This window comes from Anolis sagrei, chromosome 3 (genome assembly GCF_037176765.1).
Source record: "Anolis sagrei isolate rAnoSag1 chromosome 3, rAnoSag1.mat, whole genome shotgun sequence".
Classification (NCBI taxonomy): domain Eukaryota; kingdom Metazoa; phylum Chordata; class Lepidosauria; order Squamata; family Dactyloidae; genus Anolis; species Anolis sagrei.
The window spans coordinates 7,918,226-7,933,391 of NC_090023.1; positions in this window are offsets into that span (position 1 = coordinate 7,918,226).

Consider the following 15,166-nt stretch of genomic DNA (forward strand, 5'->3'; position numbering starts at 1 on the left):
TGCCAGCACACCTTGTAAACTACAACTCCCCAGATTCCATTGCATTGAACCATGGCAGAATGGTGTCAAACGGAATTAGTTTCAAAGAATTATAGAGCAATAGCATTGGAAGAGACCACATGGGCCATCTAGCCCAATTTAGATGTGTAGATGCTCCTTTGCAGTGGCATCACTTTTTGTTATGCTGGCATGAACACTTTTGAAGACAATGCACAAGGAGACATTCAGCAAAAGAGCCAAAGGTTAACCCTGCTTCCAAGGCATCCCAAGTATGTATGCCAATTGAGATTTACAGTTTGCAAGCCGGCCAACCAGATTTGGGCCAGAATTTGGAAAAAATGATACGGCCCCCAGGGAAAGCCTTCTTAACCTTTATGACAGAGTTCATGTGAGAAAGGGGGCAAACGGGCAAGCAGGCAGATCAGCTTGCCTCATTAGCATTCAATGCCTGCCAGCTTGCTCTGGCTCAATGTTCCAAGTCTCCGTTGCAACACAGCCGGCTGGAGAAATACACTGTAAGAGGCTTTCTTACTCTTCCCAAGGGATAAGGAATAGCCAGATGGCAGCTAAGGATGGAGGAAAGGAGGATGAGGAGTATCAGGTTGGAGAAAGGAAAGGAACACACTTTATGGCTGTTCCTTCATTCTGCTTGGACCAGAAGCATTTCGGAGAGCTTTGGGCTTGGAATACCTGTGTTTATGTGCATGTCAATCATGACGAGGTGTGCTGTGGATTTTGGAAATTTGCATATTTATTTATCGTGTCAGGGGCGGACCAGACATTTGCATTGCATTTTTCACAAACAAACAAACAGACAAACAAAACACAAAGTTTGCAAGCTTGGTGGTTGATTAAATGTCCTTTGACCAGTATCTGGCCACTTGGAGTGCCTCTGGTGTTGCCGCAAGGAGGTCCTCCATTGTGCATGTGGCAGGGCTCAGGTTGCATCGCAGCAGGTGGTCAGTGGTGTGCTCTTCTCCACACTCGCATGTCGTGGATTCCACATTGTAGCCCCATTTCTTGAGGTTGGCTCTGCATCTCGTGGTCTGTTCAGCACCTTCCAAGTCGCCCAGTCTTCTGCGTGCCCAGGGGGGAGTCTCTCATTTGGTATCAGCCATTGATTGAGGTTCTGAGTTTGAGCCTGCCACTTTTGGACTCTTGCTTGCTGAGGTGTTCCTGCAAGTGTCTCTGTAAATCTTAGAAAACTATTTCTTGATTTAAGTCGTTGATGTGCTGGCTGATACTCAAACAAGGGATGAGCTGGAGATGTCACTGCCTTGGTCCTTTCACTATTGGTTGCTACTTCCCAGCGGATGTCAGGTGGTGTAATACCGGCTAAGCAGTGTAATTTCTCCAGTGGTGTAGGGCACAGACACCCCGTGATGATGCGTCATGTTTCATTAAGAGCCACATCCACTGTTTTAGTGTGGTGAGATGTGTTCCACACTGGGCATGCATACTCAGCAGCAGAATAACATAGCGCAAGGGCAGATGTCTTCACTGTGTCTGCTTGTGATCCCCAGGTTGTGGCAGTCAGCTTTCGTATAATATTATTTCTAGTGCCCACTTTTTGCTTGATATTATTTGCATAATAAGATAAGATGATTATGAATTCTGGGAGCTCTATTCTGACCACATTCGGAGGCTATTTTATCCATGCTTCTGTGCTATACCTTTTGCACAAGATGAGAGCAAAGTTAATTGTTTGTCTCTTCAAACTTTTTCGAAGGATAAGGATTGCTTAAAATTGTCAACCCTGATGCAAGAAATAGCCCCTTTTTTGTCACACTGGTTCTATTCTTATCTGCAAACAAAGCAGCAGGGAAAACGACAATGTAGGTGAAAGGTACCTCGGCACCCGAGGGCAATTGTTAGAGATTCCTGAGAGACAGGCTTTGGAAATGGAAACGTGGGTTATTATGGCCACGTCCCTAAGGTGTGGACCAAGTGCCAAGTTGGACAGAAAAGCCCAAAGGGCAGGCTCGATTGCAAATCTAAGAATAAGGCCAACCTTTGGACTCTTCAGTTATTCTGGTATTATCATATGGAAGAAAAGTGCCAAGGCAATCTTCACTTGGCGCCTTTTCTAAAAATATATTCCCAATCATAGAATCATAGAATCAAAGAGTTGGAAGAGACCTCATGGGCCATCCAGTCCAACCCCATTCTGCGAAGAAGCAGGAATATTGCATTCCAATCACCCCTGACAGATGGCCATCCAGCCTCTGTTTAAAAGCTTCCAAAGAAGGAGCCTCCACCATACTCCGGGGCAGAGAGTTCCACTGCTGAACGGCTCTCACAGTCAGAAAGTTCTTCCTCATGTTCAGATGGAATCTCCTCTCTTGTAGTTTGAAGCCATTGTTCCGCGTCCTAGTCTCCAGGGAAGCAGAAAACAAGCTTGCTCCCTCCTCCCTGTGGCTTCCTCTCACATATTTATACATGGCTCTCATCATATCTCCTCTCAGCCTTCTCTTCTTCAGGCTAAACATGCCCAGCTCCTTAAGCTGCTCCTCATAGGGCTTGTTCTCCAGACCCTTGATCATTTTAGTCGCCCTCCTCTGGACACATTCCAGCTTGTCAATATCTCTCTTGAATTGTGGTGCCCAGAATTGGACACAATATTCCAGGTGTGGTCTAACCAAGGCAGAATAGAGCATGGGGAGCATGACTTCCCTAGATCTAGACACTAGGCTCCTCTTGATGCAGGCCAAAATCCCATTGGCTTTTTTTGCCGCCACATCACATTGTTGGCTCATGTTTAACTTGTTGTCCACGAGGACTCCAAGATCTTTTTCACGCGTACTGCTCTCAAGCCAGGCATCCCCCATTCCCAATAATGATTTGATCTTGCCTCATGACAGAGTGGGCCAATATGTAGCTATGGGGTGGGGTTCAAGTTAGGGTATTGCCCCTCGAATAAGAATTCTGTCCCCCAAATTCCTAGCATTGTAGCAAGTGAGGTCCCTTCCACATTGGACTGGATTATATGGCAGTGTGGACTCAGATAATCCAGTTCAAAGCATATATTTTGGATTACCTGCTTCGATATTCTGTCTGTGTTGATGTGGAGATTGTCTGGTTTTCCTACTCTGGAACACACAATACATCCTTGTCCTTCTTTAGGGGTCCCTTTCAAATCTATGATACTATATATGTGTGTGTGTGTGAATCATATATATCAATCTATATCTATGGCTGGATGGCTCTTTGTCAGGAGGGCTTTGATTATGTTTTCGCTCCGGTGAAGGGAGTTGGACTGGATGGCCCTAAGTATTTTCTGTTGGTCATGGGAGAACTGTGTGCCAAGTTTGGTTCAATTCCATCGTTGGTGGGGTTCAGAATGCTCTTTGATTGTAGGTGAACTATAAATCCCTGCAACTACAACTTCCAAATGTCAAGGTCAATTTCCCCCCAAACTCCATCTGTGTTCATATTTGGGCATATTGAGTATCTGTGCCAAGTTTGGTCCAGATCAATCATTATTTGAGTTCACAGTGCTCACTGGATGTAGGTGAACTACAACTCCCAAACTCAAGGGCAATGCCTACCAAAGCCTTCTAGTGTTTTCTGTTGGTCATGGGAGTCCTGTGTGCCACGTTTGGCCCAATTCCATCATTGGTGGAGTTTAGAATGCCATTTGATTGTAGGTGAACTATAAATCTCAGCAACTACAACTCCCAAATGTCAAGGTCTATTTCCCCGCATACTCCACCAGTGTTCATATTTGGGCATATGGAGTATATGTGCCAAGTTTGATCCAGATCCATCATTGTTTCAGTCCACAGCACTCTCTGGATGTAGGTGAACTACAACTCCCAAACTCAAGGTCAATGCCCACCAAACCCTTCTAGTGTTTTCTGTTGCTCATGGGAGTCCTGTGTGCCACGTTTGGGCCAATTCCATCATTGGTGGAGTTCAGAATGCTCTTTTATTGTAGGCTAACTATAAATCCCAACAACTACAACTCCCAAATGACAAAATCAATTTTTTGAGTGATGGTCACTCCTTGGATTAGTAGGTGTCTTGTGGCCAAATTTGGCGGCAATTTGTCCAGTGATTTTTGAGTTGAGTCAATCCCACAAACGAACATTACATTTCTATTTATATAGATTTGTATCACAAAGGTTCCTACGTTGCTTGATGGATCTGAACCAAACTTGGCACACACATCCTTCATGTTCTAGTTGAAAACACTGGTGGAGTTTGGGTTTATATATCTGTGGAATGACCAGGGTGGGACAAAGAACTCTTGTCTGCTGGAGCTAGGTGTGAATGTTTCAATTGACCACCTTGATTAGCATTTGATGGCCTGGCAGTGCTTGGGGCAATCTTTTGTTGAGTGGTGATTAGATGTCCCAGATTGTTTACCCTCTGTTGTTTTGCTGTTGTGATTTTAGAGTTTTTTAATACTGGTAGCCAGATTGTGTTCATTTTCATGGTTTCCTCCTTTCTGTTGAAATTGTCCACCTGCTTGTGGATTTCAATGGCTTCTCTGTGTAGTCTGACATGGTGGTTGTGAGAGTGTTCTCACATAATATGTTGTGTCCAGGTTGGTTCCTCAGGTGCTCTGCTATGGATAACTTCTCTGGTTGAAGTAGTCTTTCATGTTCCTTGATTCGTTTTTGGGCAACGCTGTGTTTGGTGGTCCCTATGGAGACTTGTCCACAGCTGCATGGTATATGGTAGACTCCTGCAGAAGCGAGAGGATCTAGGTTCTTGTGGGTTTTTTTGGGCTATAGAGCCATGTTCTAGAGGCATTTCTCCTGACGTTTCGCCTGCATCTATGGCAAGCATCCTCAGAGGTAGTGAGGTCTGTTTGAAGTAGTCTTTCATGTTCCTTGATTCGTGTTTGGGCAACGCTGTGTTTGGTGGTCCCTATGGAGACTTGACCACAGCTGTATGGTATACAGTAGACTCCTGCAGACTCTTTAGCCTTTTCTCCTGAAGAATACTGGTGCCTCACCAAACTACAAATTCCAAGATTCCATAGCACCCCACCATAGCAGTTCAAGTGGTATTAAAGTGCATTCGTTCTGCAGCGTAGAAGCATCTTGAGAAGATGGAGCTGTCTGGAAATAGTGGGAAACAGCTGAGCATGGTATAGTTGGTGAACCTTGACCTGTTCTACATTGTCCCCGTCGTGAAAGGTCTAGACTCCTAGGATGAGTCCAACACCTCAGATGGCCCTTTGATCTGTATCCCTTTCTCTGCCTTGGCCCCCTGAGCAGCACATAGTCAAACAGCAGCACTGTATTGCATAAGAAGCAATGTACTGTAAGAAGCAGACAGTCAAATAAAGGGCAATGCAGAGCTTTGCATGTTGGACTTTGTCGGAGAGACCTGAAACTACATGAGAAATGAAGTGAGATAACACGTCCCTCATGGCGACAGAGACAAACACTTTCTTCCAAAGGACGGATTTATTTATTTGCTTGCTTGCTTATTTACTTATTTATGGCATTTATAGGCTGCCCTTCTCACCCCGAAGGGGACTCAGAGCGGCTTACAAGATATATATACATACAATATATTATATTGCTAGCCGTCCCCTGCCACGTGTTGCTGTGGCCCACTCTGGTGGTCATGGGGGTTCTCTGTGGGAGGTTTGGCCCAATTCTATCATTGGTGGGGTTCCGAATACTCTGTGACTGTTGGTGAACTACAAATCCCAAATGTCAAGATTCCATTTTCCCCAAACTCCACCAGTGTTCACATTTGGGCATATTGAGTATTCATGTAGAGTTTGAGTCCACAGTGCTCTCTGGATGTAGGTGAACTACAACTCCAGAACCAAAGGACACTGCCCACCAAACCCTTCGAGTGCTTTCTGTTGATCATGGAAGTTCTGTGTGCCAAGATTGGTTCAATTCCATTGTTGGTGGTGTTCAGAATGCTCTTTGATTGTAGGTGAACTATAAATCCCAGGAACTACAACTCCCAAATGACAAAATCAATTTCTTTGAGTGAAGGACATACATTGGGTTGTTAGGTGTCTTATAGAATCATAGAATCAAAAAAGTTGGAAGAGACCTCATGGGCCATCCAGTCCAACCCCCTGCCTTGTGTCCAAATTTGGTGTCAATTCGTCCAGTGGTTTTTGAGTTCTGTTAATACCACAAACGAACATTACGTTTTTATTTATATAGATTAGCATAGCACAATATCGGTATTATATATTACTGTATTACTATATTGTACTATACCATTATATTGTAATATTATTAGTATTAGTTTGAAACTGCATTATAGGTTATGGCAGTTAAGGTGGTCCCAAATGGAATTAATTCTACAGTGTAGCTGCTAGGGTTGGATAGGTTCATTCGGAAGAACCTAAAACTCATTAAAAAAACTTCCGACTTTTGACTTTCGAAGCAGTTTTGAACCATGTAGGAAAGGTGGGAGGGACAAATCCGAATTTGAACCATTAACCTTTTCCCCCCAGATATATTCCATAATGTTTGGATGTCTCCCAAGGTTATTTTAATTTTCAGAACCATTAAGCAACTTTGGTAAAGCCTAAAAAGTTTTTAAATCTCATGCTTTCCCTCCCTGGCGATGCAAGGGAGGGATGAAGTGGACGTGGCTAAGCACAACCATTGTTGTAGTTTGCGAGGGCCAGACCCCCAATGGTAGAGATTGCAAAAGGCCCTGCTGTTAATCTACATTTCCCACACTGCCTGGCTGCTCATTAGCCAAAATGGCTGAAGGACCCAAAATAGCTGTCTGTAGCAGTCTTCATCTAAATATGAAATAAACTGATTGAATCTGCAGAGGTGTCTAAAGAAGGCAGCAAAGCAATAAGCAACTTTTGCAAAGATAAGAGAACATAAACTGCTTAAAAACCAATCATTTTACTTTGGACTGATAGCCACTGGGATAGCCAGCCACAGCCAGCCAGCCCTTTACGCTCAGTAAGTAATGATGAAATAAAAGGATTGATTGCATCTGCTAAAAGGAATAAATGGATGGATGTGTCTTGAGGGTCCTCTCCAACTCAGTAGAGGAAGCAAATGGATATTGGGAGAGTTTGGATGGTGCCTTTCTGCCCAGAAAAAGGGGGTCAGTCTAGATGTCCCTTGATGGGGTCCGTACGATGATTTCTGTTCTCCACCAATTTAACACAGTTTGTGCCACATAAACAAAGTTTCTGAAGCAGAACAACAACTTTCAAAGTAAAGACCACCCAATGAAACAGGAAATAAGACTTTCAAACCAGGAACAGATTTTCTTTATTATTTACAAACACGTTTTTTTAATAAAAACTTTGAAAATTCGCCAGAAATCCATGGAGAAGTCAAAAGTTATGAAATTAGGTGAACTAATGGAGGTCCATGTGTCCTACCACTGTGGCAAGTTTCATAAGGATTGGTCTAAAAATGAGGGAGGGAGAATTCATAGAATCATAGAATCAAAGAGTTGGAAGAGACCTCATGGGCCATCCAGTCCAACCCCATTCTGCCAAGAAACAGGAATATTGCATTCAAAGCACCCCTGACATATGGCCATCCAGCCTCTGTTTAAAAGCTTCCAAAGAAGGAGCCTCCACCACACTCCGGGGCAGAGAGTTCCACTGCTGAACAGCTCTCACAGTCAGGAAGTTCTTCCTCATGTTCAGATGGAATCTCCTCTCTTGTAGTTCCCTGAAGTTTCCCCAGTGCCAGTGCTGTCTGCCATTTATGAATCAATTCGGAAGTTTCGAAAGTTTCGGAAAGTCTTGATTTAAAAAAAAAATTGGAAGTGTCTTTAGAATCAAACCACCAACGCGCCCTAAATCTGGAAACGGGTTTTGAACTCTTTTTTTGATCAACCAAGCCTAATAGCTGCAACTCACAGCACACAGATGCCAAGTCCACATGAATTCAACTCCATTTTTGTTTGTGTTTGTTTGAGCAGCAGGTACAAGACAGAAGGTTGTGAACCTGTCTCCCTTGATTAGGCTTCTTCCTTTCTGGCTCGTTGCACCGTACTCTTGGAATAGCCTCCCTGAGAACTTACAGACTTCTTCCCTCATTACATGGGCCTCAAACTGACGATTGCGAAGAACTAAGTTGCCCTTGTTTTGTGTGTCTGTCACCATTTCATGCTACTTATCGCTCTCTTAATTGTTTAAATCAAGTATGTAACTACAAAGCTCATCCAAGTTGGTTTTGGCTGGATGATGAAGTAACATATCATAAGAATGCATCAACTAAAGGCATATCAAGTCTTGTTATGTGTCTAGATCTAGGGAAGTAATGCTACCCCTCTATTCTGCTCTGGTTAGACCACACCTGGAATATTGTGTCCAATTCTGGGCACCACAATTCAAGAGAGATATTGACCAGCTGGAATGTGTCCAGAGGAGGGTGACTCAAAGGATCAAGGGTCTGGAGAACAAGCCCTATGAGGAGCGGCTTAAGGAGCTGGGCATGTTTAGCCTGAAGAAGAGAAGGCTGAGAGGAGACATGATAGCTATGTATAAATATGTAAACCTGACCGAGGTATAGGGTGGCAACCTGTGCTGGACGGGGTTACACTCCCCCTGAAGCCACAGGTCCGCAGTTTGGGAGTCCTCCTGGATTCATCACTTACGCTTGAGGCTCAGGCGTCGGCGGTGTCTGGGAGGGCTTTTGCACAACTGAGAGTCGTGCGCCAACTGCGACCGTACCTCATGAAGGCGGATCTGGCCGGAGTGGTCCATGCCTTGGTCACCTTCAGACAGGACTACTGCAATGCGCTCTACATGGGGCTGCCCTTGAAGACGGCTCGGAAGTTCCAACTGGTCCAACAATCAGCAGCCAGGATGCTAACTGGGGCCCCTTACAGAGAGAGGTCAACCCTCCTGTTTAAGGAGCTCCACTGGCTGCCGTTTATATTCCGAGCCCAATTTAAGGTGCAGGTGCTTACCTACAAAGCCCTGAACGGTTTGGGACCAGCCTACCTGCGTGACCGCATTTCCATCTATGAACCCACACATTCACTTCGGTCACCTGGAGAAGCCCTGCTCGTGATCCCGCCTGCGTTGCAAGCGCACTTGGTGGGGACGCGGGACAGGGCCTTTTCTGTGGTGGCCTCCCGACTCTGGAACACCCTCCCCAAAGACCTTAGACAGGCCCCTACATTGGCTGTCTTCAGAAAGAACCTGAAGACCTGGCTTTTCCGATGCGCCTTCTCAGATTAGGAAATCTCCACTACCAAGTCCCATAAGCACTTTACCAGAACCAATGACTGCTGCACATCGCACTTGCCCTAGAAGCCTCATATACACCTCCTGACACATCAGCACTTTTAATTCTTGTACCCTTTACTCTGGCCTGGCCCAGTTCTATTGTATTTTAGTGTATTGTGCCATTGTTCACCTTGCTTTATTCTTTTTTTAATTGATACCCAGATGGCTCTATGGTATTCACGGTCCAAGCACCCTTTATTTCAATAGGGGTTTACTATGGATGGATGGCATCCTTGAAGTGACTGGACTGACCTTGAAGGAGCTGGGGGTGGTGACGGTCGACAGGGAGCTCTGGCGTGGGCTGGTCCATGAGGTCACGAAGAGTCGGAGACGACTGAACGAATGAACAACAACAACATTCTTAGTTTTCAGATTCCATCTGAACATGAGGAAGAACTTCCTGACTGTGAGAGCTGTTCAGCAGTGGAACTCTCTGCCGTGGAGTGTGGTGGAGGCTCCTTATTTGGAAGCTTTTAAACAGAGGCTGGATGGCCATCTGTCAGTGGTGATTTGAATGCAATATTCCTGCTTCTTGGCAGAATGGGGTTGGACTGGATGGCCCATGAGGTCTTTTCCAACTCTTTGATTCTATGATTCTATGTTCAGCAATGGAACTCCCTGCCCCGGAGTGTGGTGGAGGCTCATTCTTTAGAGGCTTTGAAACAGAAGCTGGATGGCCATCTGTCAGGGGTGATTTGAATACAATATTCCTGCTTCTTGGCAGAATGGGGTTGGACTGGATGGCCCATGAGGTCTTTTCCAACTCTTTGATTCTATGATTCTATGTTCAGAAGTGGAACTCTCTGCCCCGGAGTGTGGTGGAGGCTCCTTCTTTGGAAGCTTTTAAACAGAGGCTGGATGGCCATCTGTCAGGGGTGATTTGAATGCAATATTCCTGCTTCTTGGCAGAATGGGGTTGGACTGGATGGCCCAGGAGGTCTCTTCCAACTCTTTGATTCTATGATTCTATGAGTTCTGGGCATGCTTCTTTGGCAGTTATAGATCATTGTAGCATCTTGTTTGCAAAGGACAAGGCCCCACATACACAGCCATAAATGCTTTAAGCTCCACTGACCATATATGTAATTTCAAACAGTATTATATTATTTTTATTATTAAATTTATGTATACCCCGCTACCATCTCCCCAAGGGACTCGGTGCGGCTTACATGAGGCCGAGCCCACAAGACATCAATACAAGCAATAACAACAACAGTAAAACAGATTAAATAAAACTCATAATCCAAAAGCAATATGCAGTGACAATAATACAACACACAATTAAAATCTATGGCTGGGCCAAATGTAATTAAAGTTAAAAATAATGCAAAGTCTGAATAAGGTAGGAGAGATGGGGCGTTAGTGGGAGCATACAACAATCCTAATCGGTGTAAAGTACATCTGGAGGGCACAATGCTGAGAAGTCATTATTCTGGGAAGGCACACTGGAACAACCACGTTTTCAGGCTCCTCCTAAAGACTGCTAGAGTTGGGGCATGCCTGATGTCCTTAGGAAGTGAATTCCAGAGTCGAGGGGCCACCACCAAGGAGGCCCTCTCCCTCGTCCCCACCAGTCGTGCCTGCAATGGAGGTGGGAGCGCAAGGAGGGCCTCTCCAGATGAACGAAGAGATCGTGTGGGTTCATACACAGAAATGTGGTCACGCAGGTAGGCAGGTCCCAAACCGTTCAGGGCTTTGTAGGTAAGAACCTGCACCTTGAATTGGGCAGTGTAGATGGGGCTTTACTTGTTCCCAAGCTTCTACACTGTGGAAATAATCACAGAATCATAGAATTGGAAGAGACTTGAGGTCCAGTCCAACCCCATTCTGCCAAGAAGAAGGAAAAACACATTCAAAGTACCCCTGACAGATGGCCATCCAGCCTCTGTTTAAAGGCCTCCAAAGAAGGAGCCTCCACCACACGCCAGCCAAAACACCTGGAGGGCTGAACTTTGCCCCTGCCTGATCTACACTGTAGAATTAATGCAATTTGGCACCAGTTTAGCTGCCCTGGATCAATGCTATGGAATCTAGAGAGCTGTAGTTTTGCCAAAGAGTGCTGATGTATCCCCAAACCCTTTGATTTAAGGTTTGTGAACAATAATGCGAACCTTTTCCAGACCAGTCTGTTGTAACTTTCCACTTTTGTAGGCATTGCAACAGCAGCGCTTTGGATTTTGACCCCAGGGAATGTGAGAACCCCAGGTTTGGCACTGGATTGTTTATACAGTGGAGAAATGAGATGAGACAAAAATATAGCCGATTCCGTGTCTAGGTCACGGATGAAAGTCCAGCGGGGATGTAAGGCTTCTGGGGGGTTTCAGGGCTGCTGCTGTCTGGTGGCCTTTTGCCACCCCTTTTGTGAAACCATGAAGCGGGCCACTTGGCACGTGATTATATAGATAGAAACATCATTTCCACACTGTCCTGGATTTTTGCAAAAGGAGGGAAAGTGTTCTACCCTCCAGGGCTTTTTGCTGAAGCAACTCTTTGCAACCATGTCTCCTGGATCCTTTTCTGGCCCCTGCAAATAGGCATAGATTGGAATGGCAATGACTCAACACACATCTTCATGCCATGTGCCCATGCTTGCTCTTGTGTGTGTGGCATAATTGGTAGGGGTCGTGTTGGAGATCACCATGAAATGCTTTTGGGAAGGACCAAGATCTCATGGTTTAGCCTGGAGCCAGGCTGGTGAGTGGTTGAGCATCAGATCATTACTTTGCAGACCAAAACCAAGGTTACAACAACATCTGTTATAGAACTCCAGTATGCTGATGACAACGTTGTCTGTGCACAATCAGAAGAAGACCTACAAGCCACTCTAAACACCTTTGCAGAAGCATACGAGAAGCTTGGCCTGTCACTGAACATCGAGAAAACCGAAGTGCTGTTCCTGCAGTCACCAGCCAATTCCTCTCCAATGCCAGAGATACAGTTTAATGGTGTAACATTAGAAAATGTTGAGCATTTTTGCTACCTTGGCAGACACCTCTCCACAAAAGTCAACATTGACACTGAAATTCAACACTGCCTGAACTCTGCGAGCGCAACATTTTTCCGAATGAAGCAGAGAGTGTTTGAGGACCAGGACACCTGTAGGGATACCAAGGTGCTTGTTCATAAAGCTATTGTCCTCCCAACCCTGCTATGTGCCTGCGAGACGTGGACTGTCTACAGATGTCACATGCAACTCCTGGAACAATTCCATCAGCGTTGCCTCCAAAAAAATCCTTTAAATCTCTTGGGAAGACAAGCGGACAAATGTTAGCATGCTGGAAGAAGTAAAGACCACCAGCATTGAAGTGATGGTCCTCCGCTATCAACTCCTCTGGACCAGCCACGTTGTTCGGATGCCTGACCACCGTCTCCCAAAGCAGTTGCTCTACTCCGAACTCAAGAACGGAAAACAGAATGTTGATGGGCAGGAAAAGAGATTGAAAGATTGACTCAAAGCCAACCTTAAAAACTCTGGCATAGACACTGAGAACTGGGAAGCCCTGGCCCTTGAGCGCTCCAGCTGGAGGTCAACTGTGACCAGTAGTGCTGTAAAATTGGAAGAGGCACGAATGGAGGGCGAAAGAGAGAAATGTGCCAAGAGGAAGGGATGTCAAGCCAACCCCGACGGGACTGCCTTCCACTTGGAAACTGATGCCCTCACTGTGGGAGAAGATGCAGATCAAGAATAGGGCTCCACAGCCACCTACAGATCCACCCCCAGGATACTACACTTGGAGGACCATCATCCTCGGACTACGAGGGATCACCTAAGTAAGTAAGTAAGTAAGTAAGCAAGCAAGCAAGCAAGCATAAGGCTTGTTCTCTAAACCCTTGATCCTTTGAGTCACCCTCCTCTGGACACATTCCAGCTTAGGGCCAACATCTCCCTTCAATTGCAGCGCTCAGAACTGGACACAGTGTGGACCGCCTTTCACCTGGAAACTGATGCCCTCACTGCAGGAGAACATGCAGGTCAAGAATTAGGCTCTACAGTCACCTACATACCCTGATATTGGTAGACAATCCTATTCATACAACAAGGGATTGCCTAAGTAAGTACAGCTTGGCCATAGGAACCCAATGGTTGGCCTTGACCAAGTCACACTCTCTCAGCCTCAAAGGAAGGCAAGGGCAACACTGAGAAGTTCTCGGCACCACTGCTCAAGAAGGACATTGACAAGCTGGATGATGTCTAGAGAAGGGCAACTAAAACGATCAGTGGTTAGGTAGAATCTCTTTCCCTGCAGCTTGAATCCACTGCTCCATGACCTAGTCTCCAGAGCAGCAGAAAACAAGCTTGTCTGCTCTTCAATGGGACATCCTTTCAAACATTTAAGTATGGCTATGATGTCCCCTCTCGGCACTTATTTCTCTAAGCTAAACATACTCTGCTCCTCATAGGAAGACAATCTGACTCATGGGTCAGCAGGGATGGGCTATGATGATATGATGATAGGGTCTTCATGGCATGGTTTATGCAAAGGGGTCTTGACCTGACTCCCACCAAGGTTGAGTCAATCTGACTTGCTCACAGTCACACAATGGTTTGCAGACGACACCAAATTGGGAGGGACAGCCAATACTCCAGAGGACAGGAGCAGGATTCAAAACGATCTTGACAGATTAGAGAGATGAATGGCCAAAACTAACAAAATGAAGTTCAATGGGGACAAATGCAAGATACTCCACTTTGGCAGGAAAAACGAAATGCAAAGATACAGAATGGGGGACAATGCCTGGCTTGAGAGCAGTACGTGTGAAAAAGATCTTGGAGTCCTCGTGGACAACAACTTAAACATGAGCCAACAATGTGATGTGGCGTCAAAAAAAGCCAATGGGATTTTGACCTGCATCAATAGGAGCCTAGTGTCTAGATCTAGGGAAGTCATGCTCCCCATGCTCTATTCCGCTTTGGTTAGACCACACCTGGAATATTGTGTCCAATTCTGGGCACCACAATTCAAGAGAGATATTGACAAGCTGGAATGTGTCCAGAGGAGGGCGACTAAAATGATCAAGGGTCTGGAAAACAAGCCCTATGAGGAGCGGCTTAAGGAGCTGGGCATGTTTAGCCTGAAGAAGAGAAGGCTGAGAGGGGATATGATAGCCATGTATAAATACGTGAGAGGAAGCCACAGGGAGGAGGGAGCAAGCTTGTTTTCTGCTTACTTTGAGACTAGGACACAATGGAACAATGGCTTCAAACTACAAGAGAGGAGATTCCATCTGAACATGAGGAAGAACTTCCTGACTGTGAAAGCCGTTCAGCAGTGGAACTCTCTGCCCCGGAGTGTGGTGGAGGCTCCTTCTTTGGAAGCTTTTAAACAGAGGCTGGATGGCCATCTGTCAGGGGTGATTTGAATGCAATATTCCTGCTTCTTGGCAGAATGGGGTTGGACTGGATGGCCCATGAGGTCTCTTCCAACTCTTTGATTCTATGATTCTATGAATGGATTTCTGTACCCCAATGAGGATTTGAATCTGGTCTCCTGGAGCCAGTCTCCAACCCTTCCCTTCTTCCATCCATAGTGTGAGGTCCTTCTGGTTGCCTGAGTATCTGGGCAAGTGTGCCATTGGCTTTCAGATTTCAGTTGGCACCCAAACACTTGGCAACCCTACTTTGGAAAGACCTTGAGACGCAGTCTGCCCTTTGGCTACCCTTAGGATGCCACCTCTTCCCGTCTGCTGAGGCTGCTTTCCAATTCCTTGCATCCTCAGAGGCCAAATCAGACTGTTAGAAATATTGTCTCCCCAACCATTGCATCATTTATGTTGCATCTGTCTACATTAACACAAAAGTAGACTGGGAAGAGGCCTATGTCCTTAACCCCTGTCAAGGGAAAGAGGGGCAGGAATTGGCACAGGGTCTTTGACCTGCAGCCTGTCTGCTTCCACTTGAACTGGAGCCAGGAAATATGTCTCACAAACAAGGTCTAGCGAGGCTGTTCCAATCACTCC